The 16,295-nt window shown below is 41.1% G+C and overlaps 1 protein-coding gene across 5 annotated transcripts in view; it reads right to left on the reverse strand.

Annotated features, from left to right (window-relative positions):
- ACSL6 (acyl-CoA synthetase long chain family member 6) overlaps nucleotides 1-16,295 on the reverse strand; it is a 1,926,773-nt gene that overhangs the window by 719,457 nt on the left and 1,191,021 nt on the right. The window lies entirely within an intron of this gene.

The raw sequence follows: 16,295 nt of genomic DNA on the forward strand, positions 1-16,295 counted from the left end.
GTACACCAGTGCTTACAAAAGGAAGCAACGGAGAAATGAAGGTCTCTGTTGCTCCGTTTTTGTTTCCTTTTTTTTTTTCTTTCATTTTTTAATAAAAAAAAGTTTTGGACAGTTTAGGAGGAAGAGAGAGACAGAATGGAGGAAATACAAGGAAAATCAGGTACGTCTTTAGTCTTGAATAACGTACCTGATTTTCCTAGTATTTTCTCCATCTTGTGTGCCTGCTATATCCAGAGTCCGGACTACAGATTTTTTTTTTTATTTTTGTTAAAATAAATACAGCAATGGAAAAAAAGTCCAGTTGACCGGACATTTTTCCACTAGTATATGTTAAGATTTACAACGGGCACGCTGATCGGCTGACCAATCAGCATGCTCGTTTTGGAATATTAACGACCAGTCACTGTATAATATGTATTTTATGAGAGTTATGGAGAGGTCTGCTGTGCTGTGAACTGCTAACAGTCCTTGCATCACGAGTGACAGTGTGTAAACATTTAGGTTACAGTTACATTAAATAAATACATCTCTCACACACTGCATTGTGCTGTTTGAACAGTAAGTAGTTGTCGGACAGCATGACAATTCTTATATTGTCTCAAGATACCCATCTCAATCAGGCCAGCTACAGAACTTGCAAGAGATTCAACAGTACACATTGGACCCATACAATCTTTATTCACTTCCAGTAGGGTAGGAATGTGACATCTCCACTCTGGGCCAGTAATCAAGGAGCCTCAATCCTCACCACTCTCACTGGAGAGGGACGTTCACTCGGAACAAAAATGGATACACCCAGTATTTCCAGATGCAGCTCTCTGCATCAAGCACAATTTCCCTTAAGACCACACAAGGAACACACACAGCCTAGGGACTGAGATTCTCTCTGTCTCTTCTCAGGTCCCCAATAAGGCTCCCAACTGGCACAGCTGTAGAGTAAAGTCCTCAGCTAAATGTCCAAGCCAAGTCCTCCAGCACCCTCTCTATGAAACTAGTGCTTAGTGTCCCTGCTCCAAGTAGCTGACACACACACACTGAGACTTCAATTTCACCACACACACCTGGGAAAAGATTTACTAGCTTTGCCCCCTTCTGCCCAGACTATAAAATAGTTACACTGCCACCAGACACTGCCACAACCAGCTACTCTAAGTCTCTTGCATGGGTACCCAATTATATTGAGTGAAATTAATACAGATGGTAATGTTGCCCAAACAGCAAGGCTTTCAGGAGTAGTCACAGTGTCACCAATAGATACAAGTACTCTCAAATGTTAAAATGTTCTCTGAAGGACCAGCCACAATGAAAAGTTTATATATATATATATATATATATATATATATATATATATATATATATATATATAATAAATAAAAGAATATAAAAATGCTAAATATCTATTTGCAATAAACACCAGAGTTGCAATCATAGGAAGTATTAAAAATAGTAGGTGGACAGGTTTGCACAGTTACAGAAAAAAAACAATACTTAGCTAATCTCACTATATTTTCCTAACTGATCTAAAGAATTATTTATTCCCTGGTTACTTACTAAACCAAGGCAAGATGAAGTGGGAGAGAGATCCTTCTTTGTCAGGTTACAAAAAAAACAGCATGCTAAAGACTTCAGTCTCACCTAGTATTAAACATAATTTTTAGTGAAGCATTACAGAATGACATCACATGAATCTGGTCATCTGACAACTGGTTCCCATGCACCCCCCCCCCCATTGCTAGAAACTGCCAGGATTTAGCACCTGTGTGACAATAATACACACACAAAGAGGCTTGCTAAGATCTGCTGCAGCTCCTGGAAGTCATAAATCCATAAAACACTTCCATTCTTCCTACAGAATCTAATAAACCATACTCCTTACAGACAATGCGTCTCTGGTTTCATTCAAAACTGTGGGCCAGGTGGATACAGATTAACCTCTTCCCTTCCAGTATCCTCTTTTAAAACAAAACATTTAAACAGTTACAATAATACATGCACATTTCTTTTCCTGTCCAGCAGGGCACACTGTTGGTACATTTTTAATACAAGAAGGTTTACAAATACATTTTCAACACAAGCATCTGTACAAATTGGTTTAATATACAAATGACTATTTACAAAATTCCAGCTAACTATTCTAGCATATGTTACACATCCATTGCCCTACTTTTCCTAGCATAGCTGGCAATACATCACATTGTCACAAACAATATGACAAATATAAAACTAGAGAATCAGTAAATTATTAAACAAGGAAACAGATAATCCTAAAACTAGGGAAGCAGTAACTGAAACTTAGGAATGATGTTGAAGAAATCGGAGCACACACACAATAGAGCAGCAGAGTGAGCAAGGGCAAACCACCACAAGCTGATGTGTCACTTTTGTGGAAAACACAAAAATACAGCTACTTCCTCAACTTCAAGAAAATTAAAAAAAAAAAAGAGAATGTTACTCGCAAAATCTTGATCTGATCATTCTGGATGGCAAGTACACTCTCCACAGACATCCCACTGAGGTATAATAATTCACCAACAGACAGGCATGTTTCTCTTCATTTACATAAAAAAACATCAGCACGTTAACAACATATCTAAAATAATCCACTCCATCCTCTTTAACCTCTAGTACCTAAGCCACAGGCTCATGTCAGTACAGAGTACTTTCACATGCACCAGCCCCAAGCCTACTGCTATTCTCTCACAATGCCCTGCACTAGATATACTCTCCAGATTTCCTTTGCCCTCATTTACCTAACAGCATTGGAAAACAGTCTCAGACTTTGCAAACATTGGAGTGTTTTTATTCCAAATTCATTCCTTAAGTAGATTTTCTTTGGTAAATGGCATATTTTTTCCTTTTTCTTCTCACTAGCTAGATTTGTCTAGATTGATATATTTTTGGTAAGCTTAAAAATCTTAATCTTGTCATCTTCCCTAGGCTGCAGTTTCAGCTCCTTTTTCCTTAGCTTTGCTTTTCTAAACAAAACAAACTTGGTCCGACTTTTTTCGGGTTTTGTTTATTTTCTACTATGGCAAATACTATTTAAAAATGTACCACTCGTGGTCACAAGATCCTTCTGGAACCTGTTTAAAGGGAGAGATTTGGTGGCAGAAGCCAAATACCTGTGTCAAGTTTTGCTAACCGGACAATGACAGTCCATCATAGTAAGCTAATTTTGAAAGGATGACAGGCCAAAGACAGGACTGAGGAAGGGAACCTTTCTTCAATTTCTTTCACATTTCAGTGACCAAACGGAAAGAAACAAATGGGGCTCTACCCATTCCCATTATAGGACTCCTGCTGTTAAGAAACCTAGACAGGAGTACAGAGAGTCGTTTACTTTGGCTGTGTATCTTTTATAGTGATTTACAATACTGTATCAACACAGCCTGGGTTACAAATAACACTTTTCAACCTTCTTATATACCTAGACAATGAAGTCTGTATCCTCCTTATGATACTGAGCTATTCCAGCATAAGGGAGGTTTTGCTGCAGGCCCAAAAACGAAGTTGGAAATGATCCTAAGTGCAGACAGGGAATGTGTGCTCCACAGCACTGCCACAGCTGTTTCTTTATTAGCTGCTGTACGGATGTGTATTCCACAGGAAGCTGTTAGCCTCTAAATGCTGACAGATACCTCAGTATTACCAGTCTCCAACATAACCACTCTACGAAGATATGCCTCTTCTCTGTGGTTTCACCTTCAGTGCCAGCTGTCCCACAACCGAAAACTGCAATGCTAATGGTTTCTTTGGCACCAAACATCAGAGCAGACAACTCAAAGCCATTATACAGTGACTGCTTACTACTATTCAAAAATCAGCATGTTGACTGGACAGCCCAACCAGAGTGCCTGTTTCAAAACAAGCATACAGAAATTAAAAACAGCTCCAGCCGCTGAAGTACTACTGAGCGACCAGAGATCCTAATGGCACATCCTGAAGGACAGAGTAAAATATAAGAAAAATGTACGTTCTGGAAAACAAAACAGACAGAAACCTACTTGATTTTCCTTATCTGTTTGTGCTGTCCCTCATAAAGCTATACATTTAATAGTTAAAATACCAATGGAGAGACTGCTTTCTCTGTCACTTCTCCTGCACTGCAATAATGTACTGTGCAAGCATGAGAACGCAAGTCCCATATGTATGCACAGTGCATCACTACAGGGCAAGCATGAAAACGTAAGTCCCATATGCATGCACAGTACATCACTATAGGGCAAGCATATGCATGCACAGTGCATCACTATAGCGAAAGCATGAGAACGCAAATCCCATATGCATGCACAGTACATCACTATAGGGCAAGCATGAGAACGCAAGTCCCTTATGCATGCACAGTGCATCACTATAGCGAAAGCATGAGAACACAAGTCCCTTATGCATGCACAGTGCATCACTATAGCGAAAGCATGAGAACGCAAGTCCCATATGCATGCACAGTACATCACTATAGGGCAAGCATGAGAACGCAAGTCCCATATGCATGCACAGTACATCACTATAGGGCAAGCATGAGAACGCAAGTCCCTTATGCATGCACAGTGCATCACTATAGGGGAAGCATGAGAACGCAAGTCCCATATGCATGCACAGTACATCACTATAGGGAAGTCAATGCAGAAGACAACTGAAGTGCCCTTAAACAAATATATTATAAAGATAAGCAATTTCTTTCTTAAATAATATAATTGTATAACAGCAATAATCCACTCCTGTTTGTGGGTATAGTAGGATTTACCTACAGTTGGCTTTGTTTAACCATGGTCTAATAATAAAGACCTAAATGTATGGAAGGCAATAAAGCCTTGCACTGCCAAAGTACTTTCTGCAGATTTAAAACATAAGATTCTGAAGCCTAAGGGAGAATGGTGCAGATCATCCTTTGTAAAACAACATCGTCTTTTAGCCAAGTCCTCCCATGCCAACAAATATTGAATCCCCCTGGAAAGATGCCAGAATCTAAGCCAATTATTGAAGTCATTCATCTTTTGTTCATACTGTGGCATCATCCTTGGTGAAAGTAGAATGCTGCTCAGTGCAAGGCACATACCTGCCTGAGACGCACATTCAGAGAGATTAACAATCTCTCTCTTCATATAGTCCAGGGAAGTATGTCTCAGTTCATTAACTCCCACATGGACTATAATAAAATCATACTGGTACCTGTGGTGAAGTGACTTAAGTATGTGCTACTTGCCAGATCCTGGCTCCAGATAAGCAAATAACCATTATCTTCTCCTTGATTAGTCTGGTGAGTGGGGCATCTGTGTGTCATACAATGGAGTCCCCCAAGACAAGAATCCTGGGTAATGTGTTGACATCCCTTATAAACTTTGCTCTAGGGGATCCAAAGGGTGGTGGCACAGTGTTTGGTGTTGCTTTTGGTAAGTGCTTTAGAGACTGCTGAGGATACGTGTTGTTGTTTACAAGCTTAAGAGGGCTTTACGATTTGGGAAGACTGATTTTTAGTGCCACAGCACAGGTTGTTTTTACTGTATGATGGACACTATGTGCTGTGGATGTGGTGTGTGTGTTCATGACCGTTTTTGTTTGTATGCAAGATTTTTGTCTCTAGTGAAATTGTGTATATGCATCTCTCATACACTGTGCTTGTTTTTAAGGATTAAATGGTTGTCTGTGAACATGTGACAACTGCTGCAATGTCTCAGGATGCCCATATATATCAAGCTGGCTACAGACGCATTTTGAAACTGCACATCCATGTTGTCCAGACCAGTACTTGGGTGGGCCACTATAGGTCATGGACTGGATTATACAGAAGTATGCTTGTGTGGCCTCTGGGGTTTGCCACTAGACCAAGTTAGATTGGGCTAAAATGAAACTAGTTTTGTTTAATGTGCAAACAAGTGTTCCAAGTTTTCCTCTGTGCAATGGCTTTGTTTTAGCCACACTAAGTTACAGGTTTCAGTTCTAAGGTAAATTTTATAGACAAAATTTACTTTCTGGGTGTTTGTGCCTGTTCAGGGCACTGCGAACCTCGATGTAATAACACCAAGAAAGATTGCTTGCGAGTGTAATGCTACAAAAAAAAAAAAAAAAACCCTTAAGACAATTTCAAGTATAAGGGGCCTTTAGGATGATTTAATGGCAAAATCAACAAATAAAACAAAACAGTAGCACTCTAAACAGTTAGATGAAGTGCACAAAAATAAATCTCTTATCTGCCAAGGATGGAGCAGTATTAAGTCTGGACCCCCTCAGAGTATGGTGAGGGTGCCAAGCAGATGTAAGCTCTGGGAAAATGAGCAGACCATTTGTAGTAAAGGTGCAATACTGGTTTGCTGGGTGGGCACTTAGCATTATGAATATACAGAAAACAACAGGTGGGAAAGTACTTCAAATCAGTTACACAACAGACAACAACAATGAAAGAAGGGAGGTGAGGAAGCGACTCTGCAAGTCAGAGTACCATAATGGGTGAAGCCAGAGAGGCAGCCCTGGAGACTGGAGCTCTAATTCTATGGATGGAATTTCAGAAAATTTTAGCTTAATGTCTCAGTGGGGGGGGGGCGGTGGAGTAAACTCAAAAGAACAGGGAGAAAACAGTGGCTCAGTAAACAGAAAGGCACCTAAATGCAACTTAAACCGGTATATGCAGCTATAAAAAGTGCTGAAGTATAAATCCTGGAGCAGAATTCACAATACTGACACTACTGAAATCCTACCACAGACTAAGGCACCAGACTACACAGGAATTTATCCATAATGCTGTAGTAAATGACTAAATGAGGCTCAAATCTCCCAGTAGATCAAAGTCCTGCTACTAGACTGAAGCCCCACACTGGGTTCAAAATACAAAAAGCTCTACCTTTCACATGTAATTTTACTTATAGGTTCATAGTTATTTACTAGGCTAATGACCAGAAGGGCCTTTTTAACTGCAGTGTAACAAATAAACAATGCTAAAATCTTACAGTAATACCCGATTTTCACACAACTGCAATGAGGTTACAAAACTAAGTTTCTAGAACAAATTAAAAAAATGTATGCATGTAACTTTTTTTTGCTAAACCATGGGAAAAAAGCAGAGAAGTACAAAAAAGTATCACCTCACAGGTCACTCATCATCTTCTTTCGGATGTTCCTGTTAGGGGTCGCCACAGCGGATCATCTGTTTCCATTTCTTCCTGTCCTCTGCATCATGCTCTTTCACACCAACCACCTGCATGTCCTCTCTCACCACATCCATAAACCTTATCTTAGGCCTTCCTCTTTTCCTCTTACCTGGCAGCTCCATCCTTAGCATCATTTTCCCAATATACCCAGCATCCCTCCTCAGCACATGTCCAGACCAACGCGCACTCGCCTCTCTTGCTTTGTCTCCAAACTGTCCAACCTGAGCTGACCCTCTAATATACTGATTCCTAATCCTGTCCATCCTAGTCACACCCAGTGCAAATCTTAACATCTTTAACTCTGCCACATCCAGCTCTGACTCCTGCCTTTTCGTCGGTGCCACTGTCTCCAACCCATATAACATAGCTGGTCTCACTACCCTCTAGTAGATCTTCCCTTTCACTCGTACTGGTACCAGTCTGTCACAAATCACACTTGACACTTTTTTCCACCCATACCACCCTGCCTGTACTCTCTTCTTCACCTCTCTTACACACACACCATTACTCTGAACTATTGATCCCAAGTACTTAAACTCATCCACCTTTACCAACTCTACTCCCTGCAACCTCACCATTCCTCTACCCTCACTCTCATTTACACACATATATTCTGTTTTAGTCCTGCTGAACTTCATTCCTCTCCTCTCTAAAGCATATCTCCACCTCTCCAGGGTCTCCTCAACCTGGTCCCTACTCTCACTACATATCACAATGTCATCTGCAAACATCTTAGTCCATGGGGCCTCCTGTCTAATCTCATCTGTCAACCTGTCCATCACCAGTGCAAATAAGAAAGGGCTCAGAGCTGATCCTTGATGTAATCCCACCGCCACCTTAAACGTATCTGTCACTCCCATCGCAGTCCTCACCAATGTCACACAACCCTTGTACATATCCTGTACCACTCTTACATACTTCTCTGCCACTCCCGACTTCCTCATACAATACCACAACTCCTCCTCTCTAGGCACCCTGTCATATGCTTTCTGTTAAGTCCACAAATACACAATGCAACTCCTTCTGACCTTCTCTGTATTTCTCCAACAACACTCTCAGAGCAAATATCGCATCTGTAGTGCTCTTTCCTGGCATGAAACCATACTGCTGATCACTAATCATCACCTCCCTTCTTAACATAGCTTCCACTACTCTTTCCCATAACTTCAAGCTGTGACTGATGAATTTTATCCCTCTGTAGTTACTGCAGCTCTGCACATCACCCTTATTCTTAAAGATACGTATCAAAACACTTTCTCCACTCCTCAGGCATCCTCGGACTTTCCAAAATTTCATTAAACAATCTGGTTAAAAATTCCACTGCCATTTCTCCTAAACACCTCCATGCTTCCACTGGTATGTCATCTGGGCCAACAGCCTTTCCAATCTTCATCCTCTTCATAGCTGTCCTTACTTCCTCCTTGCTAATCTGCTTCACTTCCTGATTCACTATCCCCACATCAACCAACCTTCTCTATCTCTCATTCTCTTCATTCATCAGCCCTTCAAAGTACTCTTTCCATCTACTCAACACACTCTACTCACTTGTGAGTACGTTTCCCTCACTGTCCTTTATCACCCTTACCTGCTGCACATCTTTCCCAGCTCTGTCTAACCAATCGGTACAGGTCCTTTTCTCCCTCTTTAGTGTCCAATCTCTCATACAACTCTCCATATGCCTTATCCTTAGCCTTCGCCACCTCTCTCTTTGCCACGCACCTCATCTCCTTATACTTATGTCTACTTTCATCTCTTTGACAATCCCACTTCTTCTTCGCCAGCCTCTTCCTCTGTATACTCTCCTGTACTTCCTCATTCTACCACGTCTCCTTGTCCTCCTCCCTCTGTCCAGATGTCACACCAAGCACCTTCCTAGCAGTCTCCCTTACTAGCTCTGCTGTAGTTACCCAGCTATTCGGTAACTCTTCATTGCCTCCCAGTGCCCGTCTCAGCTCTTCCCTGAACTCCACCCCACAATCACCCTTTTTTAACTTCCACCATTTAATCCTTAGCACTGCTTTCACACTCCTCCTCCTCTTCTTGATCACCAAAGTCATCCTACAGACCACCATTCTATGCTGCTTAACTACACTTTCCCCAGTCACCACTTTACAGTCTCCAATCTCCTTCAGACTGGCCCTCCTACATAGGATATAATCCACCTGTGTGCATCTTCCTCCACTATTGTACGTCACCCTATGCTCCTCCCTCTTCTTAAAATATGTATTCACCACAGCCATGTCCATCCTTTTCGCAAAACCCACAATCTGACCTTCTGCATTCCTCTCCTTAACAGCATACCTACCCATCACTTCCTCATCCCCTCTGTTCGCTTCACCAACATGCCCATTGAAGTCTGCTCCAATCACTAGTCTCTCACCCTTGGGTACACTCACCACCACTTCATCCAACTCACTCCAAAATTTTTCTTTCTCATCCATCGCACACCCAACTTGAGGAGCATATGCACTAACAACATTCATCATTACACCATCAATTTCAAGCTTCATAAACATCACTATCAGGCACGCTCTTTACCTCCAAAACACTCTTGGCATACTGTTCCATTAGGATAACCCTACCCCATTTCTTCTGCCATGCACACCATGATAGAACAATTTGAACCCGCCTCCTACACACTTGGCCTTACTTCCCTTCCATCTAGTCTCTTGCATGCACAATATATCAACCTTCCTTCTCTCCATCATATCAGCTAGCTCTCTCCCTATACCAGTCACTCTGCCAATATTCAAAGTTCCTACCCTCAGTACTACACTCCTAACCTTCCTCCTCTCTTCCTGCCTTTGGGCATGCCTTCCCCCTCCTCTTCTTCTTCGGGCAACAGTAGCCCAATTTCCGCCAGCACCCTGTTGGCTAACAGTACTGGTGGCGGTCGTTGTTAACCCGGGCCTTGACCGATCCAGTATGGAAATAGGAAATGTTCTCTGCATCAGTAATTTGGCAGAGGTTTTATGCAGGATGCCCTTCCTGACGCAACCCTCCCCATTTATCCGGGCTTGGGACCGGCACAAAGAAATGCACTGGCTTGTGCATCCCAATCACTATAAGTGCAAATTAAAATATTTAAGCAGAATTTAAACACAAAAGCTTTATTTCTTCTCTTTTGATGAAAAGCTTGTACCTCACACCTCTTGGAGTCTTGCGCAAAATATCCTGGGTGGATGTAGCTCTGTGCTAAATATACTGTTGATAGCTCTGGGCTAAATATGCTTGTTCTGGTAACTATGCCAATACAGCTACCTAACCTTGTCAAATAAATGTGAAAATTCACAAGTTCATAAAAAATAAACTTGAAAACTCAGCGAATCACCAAGATCCCTATGCAGACTTACCACATACAAACCCATTATTTACTATTAAGCACTCCAGAGACTTTTTAAATATACTAGGATTCTACAGAGAATTATATTTGTATAATTATGCTTTTATAATAAAACATTCTCATTCTTCTCAAGGCTAGTATCTGCAAATATTTCAGATAAAAATGTCACTAAACATAAGCTTCAGGAACACCATATTTTAACAATGTTATTAATCTAACTTCGTCATATACCGTGAAGCAGCCATGATACTAATGCTAAAACTTGCAAGACTTTAAAATTCCTAAAGGAGATAAAGGTCAAAAGATTCTGCCTTTGGATTCAGTCAGACAATACCACATTAATACTCTTGTTCTTAAAAGGAGACAATTACTCTGCATGACCTGCCATGTGAGAGATAACAGCTTCTATACGCTGGCGCCCACTCTGACATAATGTAGGACCCCCAACTTCCCAAGTTCTCAGAACAAGCCAACAAAACTCTGAAGCTCATGGATTACAAGTAAAATAACATATTTTACAACAGAGATCAAAATGCATTCCATACTTACACACTTAACAAGTACTTTCTCAAGATACAAACACTTAAAAACATAAATAACCACATAACATTCAATCTTTAGACATACAATTACTCATACAAATGAAAATGTCAAAGTAATAATAAAAAAAATATTAATAGATTTAAGGAAACTGCATCAGTCACACAAGGCTAAGTGTCAGCACTACAGAGATTGTCACTTCATTTCCTGTACCACTAATATACGGTTACAATTTCCATCATATCATTCCAAGCAAATACACCTTGAAATTGAAAAGAATCTTTGAGACTCTGCCATCCTTGTATGTATACAAAATGATTTCTGCATAACATTATATAGGTAGAAATGACAAAGAAGAATAAAGAGCTCTACTGAACGTGTCAAGACTTCTTTCAGAAAAAGTAGCATATCTAAGCACGTAAACAGTTCTTCTGATTCTCTTGTAGACAGTACTACGATACTGACCAAAATACTTATCCAAGAGTTTTATCACTGACTAAAATAACTAGAGAGTTCTTAAAGTGTTTTTAATTAAAAAAAATGTGAATTCATAGCAAATGCACATGTGCTTCAACTGCTATCATTATGAGAAAAACCTTCTGCAGACCACATAAAAAAATGTCTGTATTCAGCTTTTGTTCAAAGTCCTTCATGTACAGCTTTGCCGTACAACCTTTTCAAGAAACACTATATACTCTAATGTGCTCCTTTCACTGTCTAAGATCCTCCACTGGTACTAGAAACTGCTCCTAAGACCTTGAAAGACTGCAAGTTTTTGAAGGTCCTGTTTTCCAGTTCTTATGCGAAAATGTGAATTTTTGAAATGGTTAAGGTCATTATTAAAACCACTATACTTAGTAAATACAGTACAGTAGAAAAAGTGTTTCTGGTATACATACAACCAAAAAATGAAAGAAAACTGATCAAAGTAATTGCTTGCAGCATGTAAGAGACGTTCCCAACAGCTTCAAAAGTAGAATAAAAATGCAAGGAAATTGTTCTGGCATAAGCCTCAATGGTAGGAACACTCTCGACTGAAAGAGCCATTGGCACATGAGGATGTAGGCCTCCCTAAAATATATCAAGAATTTAAGGGTAATCCCATTTATTTTACTGTTGCAAGACTCCTTAAGCGAGGATGTTTTTGCACACCACACCATCAAGGTTTCATCTGCCTAACTTACCAAAATTCCAGTTATAGAAGTGAAACAAGTTAAATGGATAAAACGTCTGCCCTGTAAGCTACTCTGCATTAGGGATTACACCAGCCTACTCTGCAACATTTATCTCTATATCTTTCCAATTTCAGAGACCAGTTGTCATAATGCTTAAGATATTTGCTTCCCATGTACAAGATGCAAGGTTTGATTTGATTCTGACCTCCTCTAATGTCTTTCTGAAGTTTGCTGTGCTCTCCATGTGCCTCTGTGGTATTCCTTCCACATCTGAAAAACATGCAGAGTGTTCCATCGCAAACTCACCAAAGAATGGAACTGTGGGCAATAGCACAGACTCTACATGGTACCCTAGAGGGGGAACAGCTGCACTACTACAGTATCCTCAAGATAGGAAAACACTCATCACAGACTGTGTGCCTTGGCAGGGCTGGCTACTCAGTGGTGTAAAATAATGGCTCTAGAAGATTTGGTCATATTGACTAATGTCATCAATTGGGCATAGATATTTGCCAGTGATAAGTGAGTTGAGGATCCTGCCTACTCTGACCTACGCCAGAGACCATGCTAATGGTGGGAGGGGTGTGTGCCCTCCTATAGACCACTGTCTGCCTGCCATAAAGCCCAACAGCCCCAGGTCAACAATCTTTTGGCAGACCAGTGTCCAGTTGCCCAGCTTGAGTTACCCGGGATAGCCATGTTGAGTGAAAGCTGGACGTAAAACCAATTAGCCTGCCAAACATGAACTAAGAATTGCTACAGTTAATGTAGGTTCACTGGCAGGATGGAGGTTGGAAGTACATGACGTGATGGTAAGGAGGAGGCTGGATATTCTATGTATCCAGGAGACAAGACGAAAAGGCAGTGCAGCAAAGCAACTTGGCTTGGGTTTCTAAGTCTACTACTTCTGAGGAAGACAGAATAGAAATGGTGTAGGAATTATGGTGACAGAGAGGCTTCAGAAGACAGTGAGGGATGTCATCAGAATTGGTGACAGACTTATGGCAATCAGACTCCAGTCTAATGACAGGGTAGTAATCATAATCTCAGTCTATGCCGCACAGCTGGATCACAGTGAGGAAAATAATGCAATCAGACAGCAGTTGCAGCACCTACTAGATAAAGCAAGACAACATGAATCGGTGTTGATAGCAGACAACCTTAATGGACATACTGGGACATACAGAACAGAATAGGAGGACTGCCTGGGTCCACATGAGGTGGGCATCAGGAATACAGAAGAAGAAGTCATTCTAGACTTCTGTCAAATGGCTTGATAGTAGTTAACACATGGTTTAGAAAGACAATCGTAAGATCACATACAAGAGTGGCAAACATGCAACTCAGGTAGACCTCCTCTCCTAGTAAGGAAACAGCACTGGGATAGAATCAGTGATTGCAAAGTTATTCCCAGTGAAACATGTGGCCCCACAGCATAAACCACTGGTTGGCACAATCAGCTGCAAGCAATGGTCAGATAAAGCTCTAAGGCCAACAGAGACCAGGCTGAAGACCTGGAAGTTGACTGTAGAGAAGGTACTATAGTTCAAGGAATTACAGATTCTAGAAACTCAAGAAGAAAAGGAAATGGGTGGAGTTGAAGATGAATGGCAGTGCCTCAAAACAGCATGTATGAGGACTACAGAACAGATATGTGTCTGAGCCAGGTATGGAAATAAGATACATAAGGAAAGCTGGTGGTAGAATGCAGAAGTCAAGAAAGGAGGAGTGCAGGAAAAAGTGTAAGGGAGGTTGGCATAATGGTTAAGGTGTTTACCTTACAAACTCAAGGTGCAGGGTTTGATTTTCATAGGCGGGTAACTGGCTAAGCTTAAAATGGCCTACAAGGGCAGTTAGCCTAGTACTAATCTATGAACCTTATATAGAAAAGATGGACCAAGTTAGGAAGAAACACTGGTTGGCTAACAAACAGGCTAAGAAGGAGTGGTGATAGTAAAAAAACAAAAGCATTAGAGGCACTCTACCAGCTTCTGGACGGTCAGTCAGTGGATGGCATAAAAACTATTAACAGGTTGCAAGACAAATACAGAAGGATAATGAAGACAGTCAGATAACCTTCATAAGGGATGACAACAGCAACCTGGTCACCAGTATACATGACATTAAAGGCAGACGGAAGGAGTACTTCTAGGAACTTCAAAATGAAGAAAACCCCACAGAAACTGTACTGCCCCAGACACAGACCATGATGAGAGAAGAGGAGAAGCCCATCATAGAAGAAGTAAAAACAGCACTAAAGAAAATGAAGTCAAGAGAAAGCAGCAGGCTAAGATGAGGTCACAGCAGATATGATAAAAGGTACTGGGTGAGATAGGGGAGAAATGGCTCCTAAGGGTACTCACAGTAGTGTGGGGAAAAAGGCGTATCCCAAATGACTGGAAAATAAGCATACTAGTGCCAGTATACAAGATCAAAGGGGACACACAACTATTAGCAGTAAAGAGGAATCAAACTATCATCACATTGCATGAAAATTCTGGAGAGGGTGACTGATAAATGAATATGCATAGTAGTAGAAAGTAAGATGGGAAACCAGCATTTTGGATTCAGATCAGGATGCAACACAACTCACCCAATGTTTGCAGTGAGACAGTTGAGAAGAAGCTAGAGATGAGAAAATAGTCCAAATGGGTACTCCTAGACTTGGAGAAAGCGTATAACAAGGTCCCAAGAAGGTTGATTTGAGCAGTCCTGCTGTGGTTCAAAGTACCAGAAACATTGGTAGAATTAGAGCAAGCTATGTACAAGGACCCAATGACTCAAGTACAAACATAATTTGGTCTCAAAGACAGGTTCCCAGTGAGAATGGGTGTGCATCAGGGGTCAGCTCTGAGCCCATTGCTGTTCGTACTGCTGATGGTCTACATCAACAAACAGGTTGGAGGAACAGATCAACAAAGTTGCTGTACGCAGATGATGTCACATTACAGGCAGGCTCTGTGCAAGAACTAGAGCAAAAGATAGGGGAATGGAATCCAAAACTGAAGGCACACGGGAGGAAATGGAGTACAGATAAGACAGTTGTGGCAGCAAATGGGGGGAATCAGAATATGCTGACAAGATAGAAGGGAAAATAGTGGAATAGGTCAACAGAGAAGTGAAGTCTAAATAAGGAGGTCAAAGTTAGACTCACAGGGACTGCAGCCAACTGGCACAAATTTGTCAGGTGTACTACATGACAGAAGAATGCCAAAGAAGCTGAAAACAAAGGTGTACAAAACAGTAGTATGATCAGTACTACTGTATAGTACAAAAACCTGGGCAGTAAAGGCAGAACAGTTGAGGAAGCTAGAAGGTGATAGAAATGAAGATGGGTGATAGGATGAACACTATGGGGCAGATGAAATGAGGATGTAAGAGCAAAAGCCAAATTAGCTCCAATTGCAAAAAAAAAAGGTCAAACGGAACGGATTACAGTTGTTCGGGCACATGTGCAGAAAGCAGAAGACAATCTGGTGAATATTTGGAACAGTCAGGAAGAAGGTAAGGAGGATGTCCAGCAAAGAGGTGGATGGATCATGTGAGAAAAGACTTGTAACAGTCAGGCATGAGTGTCGAAGAAGGCAGTCGAGTGGCAATGAACAGAGAGAGATATGGCAACAGTTGATACAACAACCTGACCAGAAAATGGGGGGGGGGGGGGATTGATGATGATGATCTTTCCCTGGGATGGAAACAACATAGAAGGCCTGCAATCGTCTTACACATTTGTAAATGCACACTTGTTTAAGGAAACTACAGTGGTAGTTTTTGTTTTGCAAGCAGCAATAATTGATTTGGTGATCATCATCTTATATTGCATGGAGCACTAAGACTTTGCTCCTATAAACGTGTCAACTTTTATCATCTGAGCTTTCAACTGATCTGGCCCTCATGCCTTCACTACTCCAACTACCAGTTCCTTCTCTGGTTTCTTACTTACAGTTAGGTAGGTTAGGGCATAATGTTCTGTTAGCAAAAAGCACACGATTATGACTACGGAGATCAGGACCAAGTTAACAAGAGGCACTGCACCTGCTTGCCAGACAGATAGGCTTTCTGATGTGAAAGGTGACACTTAAAAAATATTTAGTG

Source organism: Protopterus annectens, chromosome 4.part0, assembly GCF_019279795.1.
Source record: "Protopterus annectens isolate FY-2018-M chromosome 4.part0, PAN1.0, whole genome shotgun sequence".
Classification (NCBI taxonomy): Eukaryota; Metazoa; Chordata; order Ceratodontiformes; family Protopteridae; genus Protopterus; species Protopterus annectens.